This window comes from Lepidochelys olivacea (genome assembly GCF_965140295.1).
Source record: "Lepidochelys olivacea isolate rLepOli2 genome assembly, chromosome: 1".
NCBI classification, from domain to species: domain Eukaryota; kingdom Metazoa; phylum Chordata; order Testudines; family Cheloniidae; genus Lepidochelys; species Lepidochelys olivacea.
The window spans coordinates 42,742,241-42,768,150 of record NC_140411.1 but is presented as its reverse complement, the minus strand read 5'-3'; positions in this window follow the sequence as shown (position 1 = coordinate 42,768,150).

The following is a 25,910-nucleotide window of genomic DNA, read 5'->3' as shown; positions in this document are numbered from 1 at the left end:
TTATAGATTTATAAATTCCAAGGCCATACGGAACCATTGTGATCATCTAGTCTGAAATCCTGTATAATATAGGCCATAGGACATCTCTGAATTAATTCCTGTTTAAACAAGAGCATATCTTTGAGGAAAAAAGTTACCAGTGATGAAGAATCCACCATAGCTTTTTGTATGTTGTTCCAATGGTCAATTACCCTCACTGTTAAAAATGTGGGCCTATTTCTAGTTTGAGTTTGTCTAGCTTCAGCTTCCAGCTGCTGGATCTCGTTATATGTTTGTCTGCTAGATTGTCTTTAAAGTGGAAAGTGCAGTAGCATAGAGTGTAACAGGAAAAGGAAATGTTCTGGCCTTTCAGTAGCTGGAAAATATAACAGCAAAGGCTGTATCCTGGCAACTGGGAGGTCATCTTTATTAACAGCAAGAATATAGATCTCAAACTTACCAAACCAGTTTTTAAAAGACAAGTTAGAAATGCAGAAAGACGGTTAAAGGGAAGCCCTGCTAGTCTTGTCCTATAAATATTATATAACTAAAATAAAACAAAAGTGCCAAACAGCTAGATGTCTTGATTCCAGGAACTTCTACCCAATAAGGATTTAAAAAACCCTCCAATCACATTAAAATAAAATTACATAAGAATGGTCTAGTGCCACCTAGCTAATTCTCAAGGGGGCACATTTTCACAATTGCCACGGCTGTTGACAATTTTTAGGATTAGTTTTTCTACAGTGAGTTGGATTTCACAGGTAGTGTCCTACCTACCACTTACAGAGAACAGTGTTTCTTCAAAAACAACCATCCACAATTGTTACATTATTTTAACATCTACTGATAGTGTTACGCTGTTAGGTGGATCCCCACCATTTTCTGACTCTTACCGCACTACGGAGGGAGGCTGATACATGGGGGTCATAGCCCTGGGTGTGGGGAAAATTCTTCCATCCCTACAACACAAACCATGCTCATGGTACCAAACAATGCTCAGCCTGTTAAGAGCTGTGGGCTGCTGCCCCGGGCTTGGAACTTAGGCCCAGATCCTCAAAGGTATTTAGGTGCATAACTGCCATTAATTTTGATGGTAGTTAGGCTCCTAAATACCTTTGAGGACCCAGGCCTTAGTTTCTATTAAGGTTCAACTTTAGAGAACGTATTAGCACAAAGCAATTGTAGCATTATTTGTAAATGAGACCATGACTTAATATTTTATTAATGCTGTATCCTGCAAGGTGCTATGCATTCTGGCCCAATCTAGCAAAGCATTAAACACAATAGATATTAAATTGAAATACCTTAAAAAAATAGGAAAACTCATTCTTTTTCATTCTGGTAAGAGAGTGTGACAACATATGGTACATAGTGGGTGGTTGTTCTAAACATAACATGTATGTGTTCAACCTAAAATGTTTTATTGGTTCCTGCATATGAGAGCAGCAGCTAAAAATGACTGATGACTGTTCTTTCTATATCAGCAGAGTGTAAAAGCCCAAGAAAAAATGTAGGGCCTTTAAGTTTACAAGTGTTTTAAAACAGACATAGCCTTCATTTAACCTTTTGTTTTCTCTAAGTATGCTCCAAGCTTAATGTTTCCTGTTCTTGAGAACCATAACACTGTATTATTATTATTATTATTATTATTACCAGATTATCCAAAGATATATCACCAGGTAGGAGGCAAATGCCTTTCCCTCTCCCATACCCACTCTGTGGCACCATGAGAGACAACCTGCTTTAACCTTGTAGGTTTCTAGTACCACAGTGCACAAAATATATAGGCAACAACACTGGGCGCAGAAGAAAATGAGTCACATACATAGGTCTCATAGCTCTATCTAATGTGGGTAGGTATTTATACCTCTCTCGTCACCATGATATCTGTTGCATGAAGAAGGAAATCTTGTTACTGTCTCTCTCCTTCCCTCTTTTGGGATATTATTTATTTATTTTATTAGTGAGGGAAGTGATGTTTTACTCTGTGTTCTGAAGGTGGTGAGTTTTGTCACCTTTGTGTTCTCCTGTCACAGTAATTCCACACAGACACAGTCATAGGCCAGCTCCCAAGAAAGCTCCATCTCCCTCTCACATGAGTCCCATCCCTGTGTTTTCTTGGGAGCATAATTGATATAAAAAACAACTAGCAACTTATGCAAATAGTTAACTTATGTAACCACATAAACTAATTACATTTGCCCTCCCTGCTGATTTCCCTCAGAAGCTGTGTGTATACAGGCAAAAACAGGACCATAATTCTCCATCCATGCTGCTCCAATAGTGGTGACAATCAGCAATGGTGACAATCAGCAATGGTGACAATCAGTGTGTGGTCAGAGTTTATGTGTTTTTATAGCTGTGTCTCCTAACCCTGCTCTGAACAAGTATCATACTGCACCCATATAACTGTATGGCAAGGAATTTGGTTAAACCACCTAAGTGACCCACTGATACTTCATTCTCCCACCTCATTATTAGTTTTCAAGTTACATGTGTGGGGGCGGTGATCCTAAGGGAGTCTAAATAAGTAAGAGAGAATAAAAGAGCATAAGTTAGCCTAGTCAAAGTTGGTGTAACATACTCATTGAGGAAACCGGAAGAAAGTATAAGTTACACCAATTAACATGCCCTTTTGACTTGCTTAGACTCTGAATTTGGTTCTCCACATGTCCCAGCATCCACAGAGTTGGGTCTAAGATTGCGCACATATTCCTGAGTTAGCAAGCCATGTCCCCTGCCTCTCATATGTGAAACTGCTGCCATTCATAGGAGGAATGCTGCCCCATTCTTCCCATGCTCTGAGGAACATCAATTTTGGAGAGTGTATTTTCCCCTTCTGTGCATTTTCCATAGCAGGGGATGATTTGGCCCAGGGTCAGCAATAATTCCAGTTGTTCAGAACAGCTATTTCCTACATAAAATTCTGAGCCTAATTCTGCTGACACACTGCTTTCACCTTGATGTAACTCCACTGACCTCAGTGGAGATGCCCCTGATTTACATTGGTGTCAGTGACAACAGAATCAAACCCTTTGGTTCTGAGAGATCTTTGGACCTCAGTGAAACACAAGATTTCTATTCAGAGTGTCACCTTCCTTTCCCACTGACATATGAATCCTTCAGAACTGTATAGAGGATAGCCATTGATGGACCTATCTTCCATGAACTTACCTAATTCTTTTCCCAACCCAATTATACTTTTGGCCTTCACAGCATCCCCTGGCAACGGATTCCACAGGTTGACTGTGCTTTATGTGAAGAACTACTTCCTTATGTTTGTTTTAAACCTGCTGCCTATTAATTTCATTGGCTGACTCCCGATTCTTGTATTACATGAAGGGGTAAATAACACTTCCTTATTCACTTTCTCCACACCAGTCATGATTTTCTAGACCTCTATCACTTCCCCCCTCAGTCATCTCTTTCCCTAGCTAAACAGTCCCAATTTTAATCTCTCCTCATATGGAAGCGGTTCCATAACGCTAATCATTTTTGTTGCCCTTCTTCGTACTTTTTCCAATTCTAAGATATCTTTTTTTAGGTGACCAGAACTGCGCACAGTATTCAAGGTGTGGATGTACCATGGATTTACATAGTGGCATTATGATATTTTCTGTCTTATTATTTATCCCTTTCCTAATGGTTCCTAGCATTCGGGTGGCTTTTTTGACTGCCACTGCACATTAAATGGATGTTTTCAGGGAACTATCCACTAGGACTCCAAGATCTCTTCATTGATTGGCAACAACTAATTTAGACACCATTATTTTGCACATATAGCTGAGATTATGTTTTTCAGCATGCATTACTTTGCATTTATCAACACTGAATTTCATCTGCCATTTTGGTGACCAGTCACCCAGATTGGTGAGATCCCTTTGTAACTCTTCACTGTCAGCTTTGGACTCAACTGTCTTGAGTAATTTTGTAGCTCCTGCAAGCTTGATCACCTCACTGTTTAATCCCTTTTCCAGATAATTTATGAATATGTTAAACAGCGCTGGTCTCAGTACAGATCCTTGGGGGACCTCTCTCCACTGTGAAAACTGATCGTTTATTCCTACCCTTTGTTTCCTGTCTTTTAACCAGAAACTGATCCATGAGAGGACCTTCCCTCTGATCCCATGACTGCTTACTTTGCTCATCATAGAATCATAGAAGACTAGGGTTGGAAGAGACTTCAGGAGGTCATCTAGTCCAACCCCTGCTCAAAGCAGGACCAATCCCCAACTAAATCTTCCCAGCCAGGGCTTTTATGGCCGTCATATGCTGCAATTCATATAAGTGTAGTGCAGAGGTCCAGTGCAGGTACTCCATAAGAAAGGTATACAGTGACTGGATAAATGGCTTGGAAAAGGACTTTAAGAAAGGTGTTCATTAAAGGTATGACCAGGGGGCGGTTGGGGACTCCTATGATTAGTACGGCAATGAGCCAACCCCCCATTATTATAACCCACCTAAACCATCCTACAAGACAGGGATGGATGGTAGGGTCCCGGCAATGGATTTGCTGGAGGAACCTGGATAGAAAAAGAGGGGGAGCTCGTAAAAGTGCCCCGGGTAATTACGGAATAAACGTGGGGTTACCTGCACTGTACACTGTTATCTGCCAGGTAGTCCCAGACACTTAATAATAAAGTTGCAGCCTGATTAAACCTATGGCAAATGTCTCCTGTCCTTCTTTCAGCATAGTCAGACAAAGAGACTTTGGTGTGGGACCTTGTCAAAGACTTTCTCAATGTCCAAGTATATTTTATCAACTGGATCACATTACAATCCACATAGGACATAAATCAGTGAGAGAAGACACAGTGATTATGATGTTTTTAGGGCAAAAAGGGGAAAATGGTTAAAATAAAGAAACATCAAGAGATTTGATTTGTAAATTTCAATAAAGCTTATGTGGTCCCAAGTACTACAATCAACATCATGTCTGCTTTCTAGGAAAAAATGATTTTATTTTAACCTAATACAGCACTTTTCATCTCAGATACCCAACATGCTTTTATATAGTGTACAGGTCTATTCTTGTTCCTATCTAATATAGTGCCATGAAATGAAGTCACTTGTGAGGTGGAAGGTGGCAGCCAGGTACACTGGACATTGCACAACAGTGAGAAGAGGAGAAATTTTGTCTAAGGAAAGACACATAAGTCCTACTCTTAAGAAAAGTATCCTGGGTTATTTAATATCCATGTGTAGCAGAGATGACCTCACATTTATAGGACATTCGAATAAATACAATTTCACTTAGGCCCTATATACTACAATAATACATACTGGTACATTTTGGACTCACTTTTTATTCTGAGTCAAAGTGATTAATAACTGTGAAATTTTTCCAAGAAAGCCTAACAGATGCTTTGTGAGAGTATTTGTAACTCTGGCACACAGCTTGCTGCTGTTTTATTCTCCAGTGGAACTAAAGGAGAACTTGGTTTTATATTTTATGGATATTTAAATAAGTGACGGTGCCTATTAAATCACTGTAATATAGTAAATTTAGTTAAACATGTTGTCAATTAAATGGCGTGGAAAGAAAAAAAAAGGACTACCATTCTCAAACAAATGTTTCCTTACAAAAACCTTGAAAAATTAAATTTCATTGAACTCTTAATCTCTTTCTGACTCTCATTCAAATTGTGCAATCTTTCTATCCTAGAAAGTTTAAGAGTGAAAGTATAGGAAATGTTCTCTTCTGTCTTTGCCAAGGATTTTTGTCCAGCATGTCAAGATAGTCAGTAAAACTATATGAAGCTCAGGCATTTAAATATGATCACAACCAGCCCCCACGGAAAACAATCAACTCCTGCAACAAGGGACAATATAACATTCATTTACTTAAGAGGTTAAAGGTAAAATGCATTTGTCACTAATGTCCTCAGGAAAACATGAACAATTCTTAACTGAAAAACGTACAAACTACAGTGACATAAACGAAGGTTCACGAACGAATGAGCAGATGTCAACTGATGTTGAAGTCAGGACTATAATAACAGTGGGTGGGGATTTTTTTAATTTTTGCTTCATTTTTAATAGGTCCCTTGTCATGTATACAATCACTGAGCTTGATCATAATCCTTTAGAAGTGGGAGTTTCACCAGTTGCTTCTATGAGTGATGAATCAATCCCAAACATCCATTAAAAGTATATCATAAATAGCATTACAAATAATAATTAAATAATCTCAATATAGCTGGCCATTTAAAAAAATTAATAAAAAAAAATCATTGCCGCTCAATTAAGACAATTTAATTTAAGTAGTTAACGTGATGCTTCTTTTTTTTTCTTTCTTTTTCTTATTTAAAAAATAAATTAGGGAATTTTAGTGCTGGTGAAAGATGCTGGAGTGATGAACCTGAAGAATGAAGCCTTATATTTGTTGACAGAACAAATGTAGCATGGGATGCGCCATCAGGGCAAACTTTGCCACACTACCATGCCAATGTGTCTCAAACTTGGCCTAAAAGAACTCTGTCTCATGAGGAAGAGACTGCTGCTGAGCCTGACAGCAGGGCTGCCTTTTAGTGTCAATTGTGCTGTTGGCTTCTATAATATAAAAACTCAGTCCTACCGTTTAAGGCCAGAAGGACCCACTAGATTGTCTATTCCAGGGGTCAGCAGCCTTTCAGAAATGGTGTGCGGAGTCTTCATTTAGTCACTCTAATTTAAGCTTTCGCCTGCCAGTAATACATTTTAACGTTTTTCGAAGGTCTCTTTCTATAAGTCTTTAATATATAACTCAACTATTGTTGTATGTAAAGTAAATAAGGTTTTTAAAATGTTTAAGACGCTTTATTTAAAATTAAATTAAATTAAAATGCAGAGCCCCCCCAGACCAGTGGCCAGGACCTGGGCAGTGTGAGTGCCACTGAAAATCAGCTCGCTTGCCAAAAGGTTGCCTACCCCTGGTCTAGTCTAACCTCCTGTATGTCACAGGCCACCAACACCTCCCACCAGCAGAACACTAACCCAACAACCGTAATGAGACCAAAGTATTACAGCCCCGGGAGACTAGACTATTACTTGCCACAGGCAGAGAATAGGAGGCACTGAGATGCTCCAGTGCCCAAGGCCCCCGAATGGCAGGGAAATGATTAAGAGGGATATATCCAGATAATCCTGGCAATTGACCCTCACCCAGCTGCTGCAGAAGAAGGCAAAACGCACCCCCAGAGTCACTGCCAGTCTGACCTGGGGGGAAATTCCTTCCTGACTCCACATATGGCGATCAGTTAGACTCTAAGGCTAGGTCTACACTACAGACCTACATCGGTATAACAATGTGACTCAGGGGCATGAAAAATCCATACCCCTGCAGTTCACACCCACAGTTATACTGACCTAACCCCCTGTGTACACAGCACTGTGTTGATGGGCGAGTTTCTCCCACTGACATAGCTACCACCTGTCATGGAGTTGGATTAACTACACTGACAGCAGCAGCTTTCCCTTTGGCACAGAAGTGTCTTCTCTAAAGTGCTACAGTGGCACAGCTGTGTCACTTTAGCACTGTACATGAAGACAAGCCCTAACATCTGAGCAAGAACCAGCGAGCCAAGCACCCATAGGTACCAACTCCATGGGTGCTTGAGTCCTGGAGCACCCATGGAAAAAAATTAGTGCTTAGCATCTGCTGGCAGCCATCTCCCGCCCCCCCCCACCAGTGCCTCCCGTTCGCTGACAGCCCCGCCGATCAACTCCTCCACATCCCTCCCAGCATCTCCCGCTTGCTGTGATCAGCTGTGATCACCCACTGGGAGGGTGGGGAGGAGCAGGGATGGGGTCCGCTCAGGGGAGGGAGAGGAACTGGGTGGGAAGAGGCGGGGCGGGGGTGGAGCAGGGGTGGGAAGAGGCGAGACAAGAGTGTGGGCTTGGGAGAAGGTGTGGGTAGAGTCGGGAAGAGGTGGGGTGGGGGAAGAAGGGAGCTTGGGGGAAGGGGTTGGGGTGGGTTTGAGCGGGGCCTGGGGCAGAATAGGGGTTGAGCACCCTTGGGGCCCAGAGGAAGCTGGTGCCTGTGCAAGCACCTGAGAGAGAGAATGCTCAGTGCTACCTCAGAGCCCTGCCCAACCTCACACAATGTCCCATCTCCAGCCTTGGCCATCCCTGATGCTTCAGAGAAAAGAGATTTAAATCCCTCACAGAATACATGTGGGGGATGAGGGATGAATCCCTTTCTGACCCTGAAGCGTGAGCTTTAGGAACACTAGACGTGAGCCCCAGAGCTGCCAGGCCCTGCCCCCTGCCTTCACAAGCAACCTTGTCATATAATTGCACTCATATATTTGTCAAGCTCTCTGTTAAAACTAATAAAGACCTGTCTACTAGCAGGAGGAGCCACCAAACTCATTTCACATAGGTCCCTCAACAGTCATTTGATGGCATCAGCTTTCTGGCACTCATGCTACCAATTTTTTTAAAATGAAGCATTTTTCGAGAAGAGGTGCACAGTGAAGAGCAACTGCCCCTTTGCCCGATAGCAAATGGCACTCCAGCTCCTGAGCCATCAGGAACAGGGAGCATGTCCAAGGCAGCTCTAACAGCCCAGGGGGAAAAGGGAAAATATATTGCTCTCTAGCAACCCTCTCTGGTCAACTGACAAAGTTGAGTTCAGTCCTAATCACCAGAAGGAGGATTCAGAAGGAGGAATAATTTATCCCCAGCACGGGTATTTGTTTGAGGAGGTAGGGAGTCTACGTAGTTGCTGAAGATCCTGAAGTAGCCCTCTTTGGGTAAAAATATTTTATATCTGGGTACAAGAGGAATATCACACCGGAAAACATCTGATGGGCATTTGAGGAGTATATGCTCAATATATGCCTGGGCAACCTGCTCACTCTTCTTACTTCCTGTGTCTTTTCCATTAAGGGATCAATAAAAACAGCACAATTTATGGAATATCGAGTATCTACTGGGCTGTTATGTTTTTAATGATATTTTGAGTGCAAATAACTAAGGCCCCAACATTGCAATTTACTGCACATGCATGCAGGGGGTCTACACAGTGCACAGCCGGATCAGGGCTTTTGTAAAGGGTTTGTTTGAGCCTCCCCTAAAAGACGCAGAGACTTCCCAGGAAGAGCAGTCTTCAAATTTGAGAAACAATGACATAGGTGTTTAAGCATGTGCACTGTAGGACTTTGCTGAATTAGGGCCTTAGTGCCAATCTGGTCTGGTGAGCGGGAAGTCCTTCCTGAGGGTGGCATTGTAATGCTACATTAGGGATTGGCTGACTACAGTGGTTTGCAGGAATCATGAAGCCCAAGTATTTCACATCATAGAGCACTACAGTTCCTTTGAAGAATGGGACCGGGGAGGTTCTCAGGGATTCCCTTGTGCCACAACATTGGATCCTCCAAATATGTCTGAAGTTGAGATTTTACAATCTCACTTGTTTTAAGAGTTCATAGATAAAAGTTAATAGTGTTTCTATTAGGGTCTATGTCAGTGTTTCGCAAAGTCTTTTTCAAAGTACACTGCAGTAATCTAGACTAGAACTGACAACGGCCTACTTATGCACTTAATGTTAAACACCATCTAGAAGTGAGGGAGGGACAGACTGAAGTGCTCAAGAAATGATGGGCTGGGGCTCTTCAGAACCACATATGAATTTGCCTTAGTTAAGGGAGAAGGTATGAGTCGTTTAATAACAATTTACACCATAATCCAGCTGTCCTAGTGACTCGGATTCTGAAGTGCACTCCGTTCCGTGCAAAATGAAAATATGAACATGAGGAAAGCAGTTGCATGGAGGAGTGATGGCAACATGGAATTTATGCCTGAATAGTTCGTATTATATTACACTAACAAAGTAGAATCCAAATATCAACAGCTGTGTCTTGTATCCATTATTTCCCTCCTCCCCAAAATAGAAACCTTTCCCACCTTTTTAATTAGTAAAACTGTTATTGAATGTAACTTGGGAATATTTTACATTTTGTTGCCCCAAAAGTGATAATTAAATAAGCAGGGAAAAATGTTCAGTGAAAAACAAAAGAGATGACCTTTAAAACAATGTCAAGCCCACGCTGTCCTGTGATTTGTGTGTAGGTATGGGTTGTTTAAAGAAGAAAAATTGCTGTATATTAAGAGTAACGTCACATTATTTAAGGCTGCTGTGGAAAGTATCTTTGTGTTAAAGTACTGTAGGTTAAATAAATAATTAAGAGTTAAAATGCATAGACTGTAATTTATCAAAGCTCAAATTGAGATTGTGCAGGAAGGCCTGTCTTTTTGGACATCATTACCTGAAAAAGAAATTATTTGGTTTTTATATTGAAATATATACTGTAGTAGTTATTGAAGGTTATGACATCTCTTATTTTAGCTGACTCATTTTTCACTTGAACAGCAGCTCTCTCATGCATAGCAAAGCAGCACCCAGAGTCATGCAAGGAAAATAAGTTTACTGCACCGTTAGACAGAAACTGAATGCACCTTTGAATAAGTATCCCATAATATCTATGGAAAAAAACAAAGCAGGCTATATTGTGTCCTCAGTTACACCTACATAACTCCAATGAAATCCATGGAAGTCTGATTGAAGACGGAACGTGGCCATAACGATTCTAGGAAATCAGCCCAAATTTTTAAGGATTTTTTTAAATATAAGTCAATATGTACAACACTTAGCTTAAATGAAAGATGAGACAAGAAGTATTTTGGACATATACTTAAAGAAACCTTAATGGGCTGCTTTGATGGAGATGTGAAAACATCTCAAATACAGTGGTGACTGAGTAAGCATGAATAATAGGTGTCCCTGATCAAGCAGTCAGATCCACTAGTGGAGATATTGTGTCTCTAAGGAGCCTTGCAGGGGTCCACACTAGCCGATCCGATTGCTGGGTCCACATTACTCTATGATTCCAATTCTCACAGTTTTAGCACAAACCTCATGATATTGGCTATCTTGATCAAAGCTCCAGCTCCTGGAGTCATGTTATTTTGTGAGTTTCTCAGCTTTAATTTAAAAAGAAAAAGTAAGTTTCTAGCTTTCATGGTTGCAGCTGTGACCCAAGTGTTTCTGAAAGGCTCAGAAACCTGAAGGCAAACAAGAACTCAAAATGGATAGTTTATTTAAAATCTCATGACGTTTAAGCCAATCTCAGGTCTTCTGGGCACCTGGCTCACAATTTTTGAACACTGGGGGTTGGCAATACTGGTTGCTAGGCATCTCTTGCTGTGTATATTTCTGTAACTTTTGTGAAAATAGCAACATAACTATATCACCTTTTCAGGAGCCATCATTTATATTTTGTTTAGTTTCTTAGTTAATCAAAAGCGTGAGACAGCTCAGCCCAGCCCAGTTCTAACAATACAGCATTCCAGGGTGCTGTAGCTTCCAGAGGGACCAGGGGAGCTGTAGGCAGCAAAAAGCCTGTTGGAATGGGGGGGAAGCATAATGTAAATAAACTCCCTTCCCTCATGAGCATGGAAGATCTGTGGACAGTAGCACCAGTGGGATTCTCTGGTGAGGAGGGGACCAGAAACTGGACAGAGTAATCTGCAAAGGCAAAATCCTAGGAGGCAGGCAGATGTAGGCAGTAGCTCTGTCTATCTAAGGTATTTCTATGGCCCCCCATACTGTAGTCGGTGAGCACATCACAATCGTTATGGATTTATCCTCACAACACCCTTGTGAGGTAGGGCGGTAGTATTATTCCCATTTCACAGATGGGAAACTGCATCGCAGAGATACTAAGTGACAGACCCAAGATCACACCGGAAGTCTGTGGTAGAGCAACGAACTGAATCCAGGAGTTCCAGGTTAGCCGCTAACCAGTGGGCCACCCTTCTTCTCTGAAGTAAAAGTGAAGTTGGGACAGTTTGAGTTTGGAGAAGGTAGTTGCTTTGTTATCTAGGATGAAAGCCGGAGCCCATGATAGAGAGAGGATATGTCATCTGTTACTCAAGGGTATCACCTATAGGTGGTATGACAGCAAGAAGGATTTTGTGAACCCCTGCAACTAAGATTGTATAAACTCTAGAGAGGAGGCTTTGGCTTAGAGAAAGTGATGGACTTTGTGACCCGCTGCAAAGAAGGGGAGATGGACACGTGGACTCTGGAGGAGCTGGGTCCAGGAACGGTGAAGCACTGGCAGTGGTGGTGGTTGGATTTGGATTCTCGTTTAGACTTTTCCCTCTGGCTCTTGGGCAAAACGCTGCTTAGCAAGAGGATAACTCTGCAGAGAATGAGGTAACTGCACCAAACAGCATGGCCAGCCAGAAAGGGAAGCTCAGGCAGCAGGAACACTCACTGATGGACAGGAGAGACGCTGCTTGGAGGGAAAAGTAAAATAACTCAGGCTCACAATATCACTTACTTAAAATTTATTAGTAAATGCAATAAAAACCACTTTTTTAATGTAATGTAAAGCTCCCACTGGTAAAAGTCAATAGATTTGTGTCAGGTAACAAAACACAGAAAGAGTCACTTCCTTCTAACACAAGGAACAAGGAACTTTATTAGAATTGGGAGCTTAGTGTTATCTCTAAAGCTACCTTCTTTCTTTGTTTCCCTGTAGAGCATCTGTCTATAACTTTCCCCAACCCTTCTCCTGCCTGACTTCCTGATACAGTTTTAAAGGAGCAGTGCATGTCACCACGGTCAGGCTTCCCAATGTGGTTTTCATACAAAGTGTTCTGCTTTTTTACACAAAAAAAGCTGAAGGTCTGGAAAATGTATACAAATCTGTTAAACTTTACTGTGCTTTAAAACAGGGAGCTCCCTCCCTCCCCCCAATGAAACGTGTTAACTACCCAGCTCTCTTGACCAATGCCTGAAGCTGCACTCAAAACTGACAAATAGCCATCAATATAACCTGCTCATAGTTGTCCACTCCACTTAGGAAGGTTTAAAGTCCTCTTGGGCATGCTCAAGTAGAGTACACTGAAGTAGTCTAGGCTAGAACTGACAAGACCTGTGTGATAAATGAAGGTGGGAGGTAGCTCCCTTTTATGGACACCCAGCCAGCCAGTAGTACTAATCCCTCTTAGTAGCTGTCCTCTAATTGCTCTACCTGTAAAGGGTTAAAAAGTCTCATTGCTATGCATAGGTAAAAGGAAGTGAGGGGGTACCTGGCCAAAAGAGCCAATGGGAAGGGTAGAACTTTTTAAAATTGAAAGAAGACTCCCCTTTTGTCTGTCTGTTGTTCTCCCAAGGAGAGGAAGATAGGGCAACAGCTATGCTGTAAGAAGCTCGTCCCAGGTATGAAAAATCACCAGTATCATACCTAGAAACTACTCATTTGAAACCCCCAGATATGTAAGTAGATCAGGAAATGTCTAGGAAGTTGCAATTAGGTTTATCTCTTTTATTTCATTATGGCTTGTGGATTCCTCTGTGCTAACCCCAGGTGCATTGCAGTTTTTCCAGTAGCTCCTTCCAATCTGTGCGTGGCATTGGATAGTTCTGTGGGCGAGTTACAGCATTTAGTTTACGGTAGTACACGCAAAAGCAGATTTCCCCATCTGGTTTGGGACCAGAACCACTGGAGAGGCCCAGGCACTCTCAGAGGGGCGGATTACCCCCATCTGTAACATGTCCTTGATCTCCCCTTCTATTGTAGTTTTGGTTTGAGGAGCCATCCAGTAGGGTTGGACTCTCATTGGGCAAGCATCACCTGTGTCAATGGAGTGGTACACCTGTTCTGTCCATCCTGGGGTGGCTGAAAACATTGGCGTGAAGCTGGTGCACAGCTCCTGGATTTGCTGTCACTGCTTAAGCCCAAGGGTCATGGAAAGGCTCACCTCTTCTACGCCACCATTGCTTTTCCCTCATAGTAGATTCCTTCAGGCCACTCAGCGTCATCTCTCTCCTGGGCTGTGAACTGGAGAACCTTGATTTCTTGGGAATAAAAGGGCTTTAGAGAATTAACATGGTATACTTTAGGTTTTAGGGTAGGGTCTGGGAATGCAATGAGATAATTAACAGCTCCCAGGTGCTCTTGGACCATAAATGGCCCTTCCCACAACATTTCCATCTTATTGGCATGGAGCACTTTCAGGACCACGACTTGGTCACCTACTCTGAAGGAACGCTCTCTGGCTTGTTTATCATACCAGGCCTTTTGCTCTTGTTGAACATCCTGTAGGTTTTCTCAAGCAAGGGCGAGAGTCTTTGAGGCTGTTTTGCAGGTTGGTTAGAAAGTCCAAAATGTTAGTTCCTGGAGAAGCTGTAACCCCATCCCATTGCTACTTTACCAACTGTAATGGCCCCTTAACTTGGTGACCATAAACGAGTACAAAGGGTGAAAACCCCAAACTGGGATGTGGTACACCCCTGTAGGCAAAGAGCAACTGCTGCAACACCAGGTCCCAATCACTGGAGTTCTTATTCAAGAATTTACATATCATGGCCCCCAAAGTTCCATTAAACTTCTCCAGTAGGCCATTCATTTGATGGCGGTAAAGTGTGGCAACCAAGTGGTTCACCCCATGAGCTTCCCAAAGACATTTCATGGTCCCTGCCAGAAAGCTAGTTCCTGAATCCGTAAGGATGTTGGAGGGCCAACCTACCTTGGCAAAAATGTCTGTCAGTGCTTGACTCACACTTTTAGCCCTGGTGTTGCTTAGAGCTACTGCTTCTGGCCATTGGGTGGCAAAATCCATGAAAGTCAGTATGTACAGCTTGAGTGTCTTGTTAGAGAAAGGACCCAGAATATCCATAGCCACACACTGAAATGGAATCTCAGTTATGGGGAGTGGCTGTAGAGGGGCCTTGACCTGGTCTCGAGGCTTTCCCACTCTCTGGCACACCTCACAAGACTGGACATAGGTAGAAACATCCTTGCCCGTTCCCTCCCAGTGGAATGACTTTCCCAAACAGTCTTTGGTCCTATTCACCCCACCATGGCCACTAGCATTATCATGGGCTAAGCTCAAGAGCTTTTTCCTATACTTAGCTGGAACTATCAACTGTCTCTGAGGATGTCAGTCCTCCTTGTACCCACCTGAAAGGGTTTCCTTGTATAGGAGTCCTCCTTCTACAACAAACTTGGACCTATTAGAAGAGCTGAGAGGCGGTGGGTCACTCTGTGCCATTGTCCAAGCTCCCTTGAGGCTTTCATTCGCTTCCTGCTCTGCCTGGAATGGCTCCCTTGATGCTGGAAACATTAGTTCCTTGCTGGGTTGTGGACTTGGGCTTGGTCCCACTGGAAGCGATGCAGGTGATGGGGGTATCTCTGTCAACTGGGAACCGCTCTCCGCTGGTACACTATGCTCTATTTCAGGCTCCGGTTGAGCTTCTTGTGCCAGTTTAGCTGCTGCTGCAGGTGCAGGCTTTGTCTCGCCCTTTGGTGCTGGATCCCCTGATTCTGGTGGGGTTAGAGGAAAGGGCTCTGGTGCTGACTGCTCCACCAGTTCCAATCCTTGGGCTGGTTCTGGCTGAGTACCAGGAACTGGATCTACAACTGCTGCCATAGACTCTGGTCTGGCGTCTGGTTCCGCCACCTCTGGGTGGGTCCCCAGACCTGTGGTATCAGGGGACACAGACTGGGTCCTTGTAGGAGGCTCAGGAATGGAGTTAGGTGTGGAGGCCTGTTTAGCCTGGCTCAGGGTGACCATCCCCACCCTTTTTGTTAGCCTCACATGGTTGGCTAAGTCTTCTCCCAACAGCATGGGAATGGTATAATCATCATAGACTGCTAAAGTCCATATTCCTGACCAGTCCTTGTACTGGACAGGCAACTTGGCTGTAGGCAAGTTAAAAGAATTGGCCTTAAAGGGTTGAACTGTCACTTGGGCCTCAGGGATTGGTGGATAGCTGACACCTGTGCTCCAGTGTCTCTCCACTCAGTAATCTTCCTCCTGCCCACACTCACAGTTTCCCTTTGCTCTGGGGGTATTTGCGAGGCATCTGGGTCTGAAGGCTCTCTGTGGGATCCCAGGGTGATGAGTTGTAGTCAGCTGGTGCTCTTGGGGCAGTAGGCTTTCACATGCCCCAGCTCATTACATTTAAAGCATCGCCCAGCTGACTGTGAGCTGCGGTGAGGGTGTGTGATTGGAGAATAGGGTGGTGGGATTGGAGGGCATCTGGGGTCTCCTTGGCAGTGTGGAGGGCTCCTTCTTGTGAGGTGTGGCCTTGGGCTGACTCCAATGGTGGGGTGTTGTCTCCGGTTGCCCCTTCTGGTATCCCCACCAACTGCTACTAGCTTTCTTCTTCTCCGCCACCTTCACCCACTTAGCTACAATCTCTCCAGCCTCAATTACAGTTTTGGGCTTCCCCTTTCTATTTCCTCAGGAACACCCTCTAAGAACTGTTCCATTTGTATTAGGAGAGACAGATGTTCCAGAGACTTAACATTTGCTCCTGATATCTGGGCATCCCAATTCTTTACAATGTGGTAGGTGTGTCAGGAAAATGCCATGTCTGGTTTCCACCTTAGGGCTCTGAACCGCCAACGGGCATGCTCAGGAGTTAGCCCCATCCTAATTCTGGCCTTTTGTTTAAAAAGTTTGTACTCATTCATGTGTTCTTTAGGCATTTCAGCTGCCACCTCTGCTAAAGGTCCACTGAGTTGTGGTCTCAGCTCCACCACAAATTTTCTAAGAAGGCCTCTGTATCATCGCCTACATTGTATGTGGGAAATTTCTTGGAATGGGGAGCAGTACCTGGAGGAGGACTGTTAGGGCTACCTGGCTGACCCAGCTTAGTCCTTTCCAACTCTAAGTGCTTCAGCTCTGTCTCCACTTCTAAGCACCTCGCCTCCATTTCTGCCTCCAAACACTTCACCTCTCCTCCGCCTCCAAGCACTTCGCCTCCGCTTCCAAATATTTCGCGTCCACTTCCACCTCCAAGCACTTCATCTGTAGGAAGAAATTCCTGTCTTCCACAGTTAGAACTTGGTCTGGGTTAAGGGTATCCCTTCATCTTGGCACCTGGATCTCGGGTTGGGGAGGGCTGACCATTACCTCCTGGGAAATCTCTGGTTCCCCCATCCCCTCCCTGCATTTCTGTCATGGAGCTGGATGTCTGGGCTTGATCTGGGTTTCTCTTCTCCACTTTGGGAAGACTGGTTGCTCTAGGGTTTCGGTGCCCGACCCCAACCTCATGCACAGGGCTGCCCTACTCTAGCCTAGCTATTTGATTGCCACAATGCTGGCCTGAGCCTCTTACAGCATAGCTGTTGCCCTGTCTTCCTCTCCTTGAGAGAACAACATACAGACAAAAGGGGAGTCTTCTTTCAATTTTAAAAAGTTCTACCCTTCCCATTGGCTCTTTTGGCCAGGTGCCTACTCATTTCCTTTTACCTATGCATAGCAGTGAGACTTTTTAACCCTTTACAGGTAGAGCAATTAGAGAACAGCTGACTTGGAGGGATTTTATAGCTACTCGCTGGCTAGGTGTCCATAAAAGAGAGCTACCTCCCTCCCCTAATTTATCACAGCCTGCATCAGTGTGGCAAATGCCCACATCCAATGAGAAGAAGGCAATAATATCCTGGACAAAGACAGGACAAAACACCACAACTATCCAACAACCCAGAAGCAGAGAGAGGGAGGTATAGACCCTTAAACTACAGTCCTCATCAGCCAAGGTTGGAAGACTCTAAACAATAGTACCAGCCAATTCTTCCAGTCCTTTCCTTTCTGACCATCATTCCTTCTCTTATCTGAAGCCAGTTTGCGCTCCTCATGTCTCCATCTCCATTCAGTAAATGGAAAAGGATAAAATTGCCAAGGGAAGGAATTTTACTTTTATGCTTCACAGGAGATATTGCAAATGATTGAAAGTAAAACAAAAATCTATCAAACTAATCAGCTCCAGTTGTTTTGTCTGCCTCTTGTTTGTTTGTCATTATTGTCTGGCTCACCTTCAAGGCTCTGAGTAATCACATCAAACCCAATGAGTTCTGCTGTTGTTTCCTCCTGCCTCCTCTCACTCCCTATACTCGCACTGCCCCGCTTTGTCTCCTTTTCTCATGGGTGGCTTTTTTGTTCCTTTCATTGTCCCCCTTCAGTTGGAACAGCTTCCTAACTATTGTCTACCAAGTACTCTCCCTCTCCTTCAAATCCCTCTGAGAACACCTACTTCTTCAGCAAGCTCTTCCTATGTTTGTTTCCTCAGCAGTTGTGCCTCTGCACCTGAATTGTTACTCTGAGGTTTGTTTTTGTCTGTGTTAAATTATAAGTTTTTCAGGAAAAGAGACCTCATTTTCTTTGTTTTGTAACACACAGAGTACATGTATGGAGCTATATAAATAATTAATATGGACCTTAATTTAAAGATTATGAAGAATGAGGTGGCAATTGCTACAGAAAGATTCATGTGAGCAAAATAACTCAATCAGACTGTGATTTTCTCTGGTGACCCAAGAAAGAATTTATTCAAAGGAGGCCCTTTTAAGTATTTTTGGCATGGCTTTGCTTTGTGTTCTTTATTTGCCTCCTCCTTCCAATATACCTTTGTCTATCTGCTTGTAGGCATACATAAACATATCCTTTCCAACTCCTCTGGGACAGGTTTCTCCAAGAAATTTTACACTGTGGCATCTACTGAATAGTCCTTTCTTTCTATGGTACATACACAATAGTACAGGAGTGGCCAACCTGAGCCTGAGAAGGAGCCAGAATTTACCGACGTACATTGCCAAAGAGCCACAGTAATACACCAGAAGCCCCCCATCAGCTCCTCCCTTCCCCCGCTCCCAGCGCCTCCCACCCACCAGCAGCCCTGCAGATCAGCACCTCTCCCTTCCTCCCTCCCTCCCCGCACCTCCTGATCAGCTGTTTCATGGCGTGCCTCCATGAGGGGGAGAGGGAGGAGCAAGGGCGTGGCAGGCTCAGGGAGGGGGCATGAAGGGGTGCAGTGGGGGCAGAGCCAGGGCTTGAGCAGTGAGCACCTTGGAAAGTTGGTGCCTGTAGCTCCAGCCCTGGAGTCGGTGCCTGTACAAGGAGCCGCAGATTAACTTCCGAAGAGCCGCCTGTGGCTCCGGAGCCACGGGTTGGCCACCCCTGCAGGCGCAGACCGCACTTCCTGGAAGCAGCAAGGCAACAGAAAGGCTGATACTTTCCACTAGATTTAAATGACTACACAAGGCAACAGTTACTTGGGTCCTTAGGGATAATATGAACAAGAATAACTCTGAATTTCCTTGTAGTGTTTATTAATTCAGTGGGAGAGTTGTCCCATTTGGGAAAGAAAGGTCTGTGGGATACAGTCCTCTGCGTGATCATAAGCAAAGGGACTCCTATGTGTCAGCATGATGCAGCTGTACATCAGCTTGTGGTGACAGGATGCAGCAGGGGGAAGAGAACATGGCAAGGGAAGGAATGTATCTGAAAAGGTTTCATGTCCTGCAGCAGGCTCATAGCCACAACAAGAAGTATGTGTGTGCACAAACGCATGTAGCTGCACATCGCAGGTGTTCCCCAGCCTCTTTTCTATCAATATTAACTTCCATTTGATGAAGATTTTGTACCAAGGTGAAAAAAAACCCTTACGTTCATAGCAAACACACAGAGAAATTAGATAGAAACAAATAGTCTTGTTGTGAGGTTGCAACGTAACACAACTTTATTTCTTAGAATTCATAACACAAACACACAAGAACCCCAAAACAGGCTGCTGCCTAAGACAGCAAAGCACAGCTCACACACATCCACCCCCATCTTGCTTTAAGTTGGCTCTTTTCAAACTGAACTTCTGATTGCACACTTTCCTACAGAACACTCTAGCCTGCGATCAGGACCAGGAACCTTCTCCCGCCCCCCACGCACACCCACGCTTAAAGTGATGGCTTGAAATTTCAGCACAGTCCTCCATATACCTCACTTAGGGGCCATGAGGACTCTTCAATAGGAAACTTTGAAATCCACAATACCATTTCCTGCCTTATAAAAGATGTAAAGACATTTCCAAAGAGACTTCAGGCAAAGTCTATATATTATGTAGTCATGTGTCTTCCTGCCCAAAGGGGAGCGGGCTGGAGGAAGCAGAACATCTTTTAGAGAAGAGAAAGCTGACTCCCTGCTGGGACACATCATCTTCTCCCATCAAAGGGTGTTGCAGTTCCATCCACTGGTGGGAAAGGCATGGAGCCTTAGAAACTCCTCAGCCAGGCACCTTGTCTTCGCAGTTTAGATTCCTCTACTTGGTGAGTGCTCTTTTCATCAGCCAATGAGGAGGGAGCCAGGGTCCACAAGCCAAGCAGAGTCAGAGGGAGTTCTCATTATCCTTTTGCAGTTTAGGGACAGTAGCAGTCCTTCATGCTCCCCCTTTACTTTACCACTATATTTCACTGCAAACTTTCATTTAATTTGATGTCCATTAATTCCAGCATTGCAGCTTTCCGAATCTCTCTCTCGCATTAAATATCTGTTGGCACAGCTATTGAAGCTTAAATTTTTCCTCAATGAAACTCATTTTTTCCTGCCCTTTTTGGATCCTTTCTATTATTTCTCTGGCCTCACTGGTGTTCACAACACCTTCCATATGGTATCATAATACGAGGTAGTGTCTAATCCTGCTGTGGATATTCAACTCCTTGCTTGAGGCTTTCAGCTCCACTGATTTTAGTGGGAGTTGGGGTTATTCAGCACTTCACAAGATCATACCCTAAAAGAAGGCTTAGTATCAATCTCAAGGGGATGCTTCCCTCTACTTGACTTACAGCAATTTATTATTAACTTTTGTTTATTGTCCAGCCAGTTTCCAACCTTTTATCAAATATTATTAAATCTACTGCATTCCATTTAAAAGATGGGTGTGGCATCTACTTACACAATATCCCTGATAAATCCCAAGTACTAAATTCAGCTGCTTTTTATGAAACTGACTTCTGTTCTCAACCATGAATTCTGCCTTCTCATACACTCTGCTAGACTCCAGCACATGAAGGGGGCAACTGATTCACCTACACATACATTCCTTTACATTAAGTGTCTATCTGCTCATCCTGTCGTTACAACATATGTAGTTTGGCAATGAATGACTCTTTGCATTCAGGTTAGTCAGAACGAGATGCACCTAGTGTGTCTCCTTTTTTAGCTACACGTGTGAGTATGCAATAGTACCAAGAAATCTGACAAGCTTTGAAGTACAAACTTAACACACTTCAAAACAAATGTGTACAATACACTCTTTGGTTCATCATTGCATTTAGTAATCATATAGACTCATACAGTTTTAAGCAGTGATGGTTGCATGAAGCATATTTGGTTACTGTTTACATAATTTCATAACTTGATGAGATCCAGAAGGTAGATTAAGCTATGAAGATTGCTCTTATGACTCACTTTTTTCCCTTTGCTTTACAATTTTAAGGCAAACATTTGTGCTACAAAACAGTCACCAACATCAACTATTCCTTAATACAAAATTAAGCCCATCATAACTGTATTGCTATTTTGCTATACTGCAATTTCAGTTGACTATGATATTCTCCACCGCTCGTCCAGAACTGTTGTGTAAATAATGGTGTATGCTATTAAACAACTGCTACATTTCACCACCAAAGATAAGAGCATTTTTGTAGTGGAGGAAATGATTCTTGGCTGGATATATATATTATATACACACATACTTCATACAGTGCTTGAGGAATTTATGGCATGAAATTAGAGAAGCTGATCTTAATGGAGCTATTCACATGCATACCGTTAAGCACACGTGTGTGCAAGATTCTGGCGGTAACTATCCCACAAAGCTCAGCAATTGAGACAGGAGGTCATTTTTGTTCCAGTAAGACTTAAGAAAAATTTTGCACAGTAGAGGTGCAATCCTGCTGGCTGCTGGGCATTCTGGCCCAGTCCCGCACAGCACGTAAGCACGTTTAACTTTAAGAATAGTTAAATAGTCCCATTGAAATAACAATAAAACATGTGCTTTGCTGGATCAAGGCCAAAGTGCTCAGCACCTTACAGGGTCAAGCCTTAGGCAAAGAGAAATGTGAGGACTGTAACAGTAAGCACTACTGTGAAGATCTGGCTAACACCTTGCTGGTGTTTGGTAGCACAGATGATCATGCCACCAATCTTTTTTCAGCGTGCCTGTTGAAGCCAATGAGAGCACCTTGTTTTGTTCAGGATCAGATCAAGTGGGGCTTGAGCGAAAATTTTATAACAGATGGGGAATTAGTGTGGTGGAAAGAGAAAGGCAAACTAATCCAGACAGCTGGTAAAGCAACAGCATAGGACAGAGAGCCTGTGGAGGAGAGTAGGGAGAGGGAAACTAAGAGAAGGCCAGAACTCACAGTCTGTAGGGAACCCTGTTGAGCTCACAAAAGTAGATGGGGTACAGACATGACAGGCTTAAGAGTATAATTTTTTAGTTGAAAATGAAGTAGATAAAGCCTACACTAATTCTGATGTATGGCATCCAGCTAATCTGATGGCAGAAACATCAGAAATCAGTTGTGAGATTGATTGGGTTAGAGACAGTGGAAATCCACCCTGCAGAGGGCACATTGTGGTTCTGTTTTCAGACTGGAGTTTGAGTGACTTTTGAAGGAAGGAATTGGAGTTCTCAAGACGTGAAGCGTAGTGTCCAGTGCATGAATGAGTGAGTCAGTAGAGTGTTTCAAAGCAAGGATGGGTGGAAGCGTCTGTTACAGAGTTTATAGAAGGCAGATTCGCAGCATAGTATAACAAATCAGACCTCAGTCAATGTTGACTCGAATATACTCTATGTATATATATTTGGGGGTGTTCTTGTTAAAATAACGGAGTGTCACCATTGCACATATAAATTTTATACAAATGCAAAAAAAAACAAAAACAAATTGTAAGCTTCCTGCAGTAATGTTAATGCAGCTATATTACACTTCTTGTGACAACTGTAACCTGGAGACTCAATGCCCCAAGGCAATACAATCCCTCCCTGAGTTCCCTGGCACACAGGGGAGTGTGCAGGTTTTTGTGATATTTCCTGGGTTTGTAAGGCTCAGCTCCTGGAGTCATGTGACTACATGAGAGTCTCAGTGTCACAGAAAGGAAATTTTTGGCCCTCAGGATGGTGAAGAAATATTTAAAAACATAAAACCTAAAGGCTCAAAATCCAGAAGACAAATGAAAAAGGACCCAAAATGTATTCTTTTTTTTTTTTTTTGAAACCTCATGATTTTAAGCCAAATTTGTGGCTTTATGGTGCTTGACATGATTTTTGAGTGATTGGGACAGGCAATACTGCAGTATGGATAAGGTCTAACCTCTGTTTTAGAGCATGTGCTCAAGTAATACTGCTCTCTTTTTTTCCCCTATGTCCCCAAGAATGATGCTCAATAGGAAGTTAAAGACTTCAGTCTATACGGTAATTTTTGCTCTGGACTTTCCAGGGGTGCCAATAATGCTGTTGACCAATGGATAATATATATCCCCACCAATTGCTTCTTAGCTAGTGTGATTATACTTTTCCATTACTTGGTGAACGTTAACTTCTGTCAATGCATATCATATTATTTTTGCTCTTCACTACTGAGCATTTAACTAGGTATTTATATGACATACAATTTATACTTATTTACACTGTATTCAATATCAAATGCACTGCGGAGTACAGACTAATTTTTCCAGTACTTCTTTACTCAGCAATAGTATTTTTCAGTGTAAATATTTTGAATATTTTAACGCACAATTTAAATCCACTTAAAATATACATTACAGTAATTCAGGATCAAATCCATGGATGTGGTTTCAAAAACTTCCACATTAGTTGATCTAGAGTAGACTAGCAAAGTGATTAAACTAATATCAACCTCGCAATTATAGCAGCAGAGCATTATAAAGATCTGTAAAATGCAGACAGGCTTTTCAAGGGTATCTTTTTCCCTAAAAAATAATGGAAAAAAACAAAAAGAATCACGATGGAGACATCAATGTCATATGAATGAAGTTAAGCATGATTTTACGTATAAAGTACTGACTGATGCCATCACTATTATGAATGTTTTCTGAGTCAAAAACCTAAGAAAAAACAAACTAAACTGCCTGTGTAAGTTTCTGGTTTCATTTGGCTGCCTTCAATAAAACTCTATACCATTTCAGGCTCCTAAGACAACTAATTCCATTCTAACTAACGTTTTTATTGGCTGAAGCTCACCATATAAAACTAAATGTTTGGTTACATATTATCTTAGCACACTGTAGTAAAAATATTTTTTTGGAAATAAATTAAATAAAACAACCCCTATGAGCCTAAATTATTAATGGTTTATGGCAGTACAATTGCTGAAATAAGTACAATTAATCCAATTTTCAGCAGTTGTGTGGTAGGAAATAAAATAAAGTGTGTATTCTAAGTGATAGAATCCTTTTCAGTAGCATAAAAAATTGTTGTAGCAAATTGTCCTTTGTGCCATATTGATGTAAAAATGTGTATCTTAAATTAAAGCAGTTAAGCTCAATATTGGAGATCTTTCAACAGGCAGCTTTTTCTTCTCCTGGGGTGGAATCCGGCAGTTTTCTACTCTTAGAACAGGTCCTGAGCTACAGTACCCTGTGCCTCAACGATGCTGACCCAGCAGATCCAACTGAGCTTGGCACCTGTGGTTCTTCCCTTTGGGAATCTGGCTTAAGAAGGCTGCCTGGTCACTATATATTCACCAGTATTGTTTATTTTAACAGTAGAAACAAAGCTTTTAGAAAGAGGATTTTAAAACAACAGTCTACACATGTCTATCTTGCCTAAAGGCTTGCCATTCCCTCAGGGCAACCTAAGCAGGCCCAGCTTTTTCAGGCACCCTAGAGGGTGCCTGTATCACTCCATTTTCCCCCATCCCAGCACCCCAACAATGACCCTCACTCCAGAGAGAGTCCTTCTAACCCAACCAGAATTCCTCTGTTCTTGGCAGTTCCCAGGCCTTGGCCTGCTTGGCCAAACCAGTTGGTAAGCTCCACAGGAAGCAGACTCTTCAGTACTAATGGCTCTGCCATTGAACACAACAACCCTCAGGTGTTTACTGTGGATGCTTATCTTGAGCCATTGTTTCCTTCCTGCCTGCTTTTCCAGCAGCTCAAATCATCCAATACGTGACGGCTGCTTTGTATGGACTCTAGCTCCACAAAAAGAAAAGGAGGACTTGTGGCACCTTCGAGACTGATCAATGCTACTGAGACTGAAAAATGATGATAAGAACCTCTCAGTGTCAACTGAAACACTGGCCTGTGACATCGGCAAGTGTCTGATACTAACATGCAGAGACCACCAACTCATTTCACTCAATCCATTTAAACCTCATCAGGGTAATGACATTTGTTCGTTACTGAACTGTGTAAGATTCAGACCTTATCCCGTTTCCAATCCCATGGGTCATTCCAGCCCTCTGAAATATGTTTAATAAAATGGTTACAAAGACGTTACACATGGCGGGGTAAGGTTAACTTTATCTTTTTTACCAAACTAATAGCCATGCATTGCTAAAGCTCAATAAACTGGCAAGAAAAATATATGACAACACATAAAGAAGCTTTTCTGCAAAAGTGCTCTTGGATAAATAAACATTTGAGTTCTTGTAAACACTCTGTACTCTTCAGATGTAAATATTCAGAAGGTGTATTCAAAAAATTGAAATGATTCCAGTACAGCATTTTATTAATAGGGGATGGTGAATTTTTGTCCAGTTATTAAGTATAGCCTGTATCGGTCAATATGAGAGAGTGTTTATTTGCCTAACAAGATTTACTTCTTAAACCGAGCTGCCTCCAGCATTTCTGATAAGACTATAGCAAGAAGAAAAAAGATGTTTTACTTTGGATGTTAGCAAACACCTTCTGCAATATATAAAGATTAGATATGGGCATAGGCTATAGACCTCACTGGGAATCAAATTTTTTCAGAGTTCAGAGAGGGGTAGGAGTGGTTTTGATCTGAGGTTTGGTTTCATGCCATTGAGGAGATTGGGACTAATGGCAAAGTTTTTGGACCTGGATTTGGCTCTGAATGTGACCAAAGCTTGGGAGTTGTTTGAATCCATGACTGAGATATG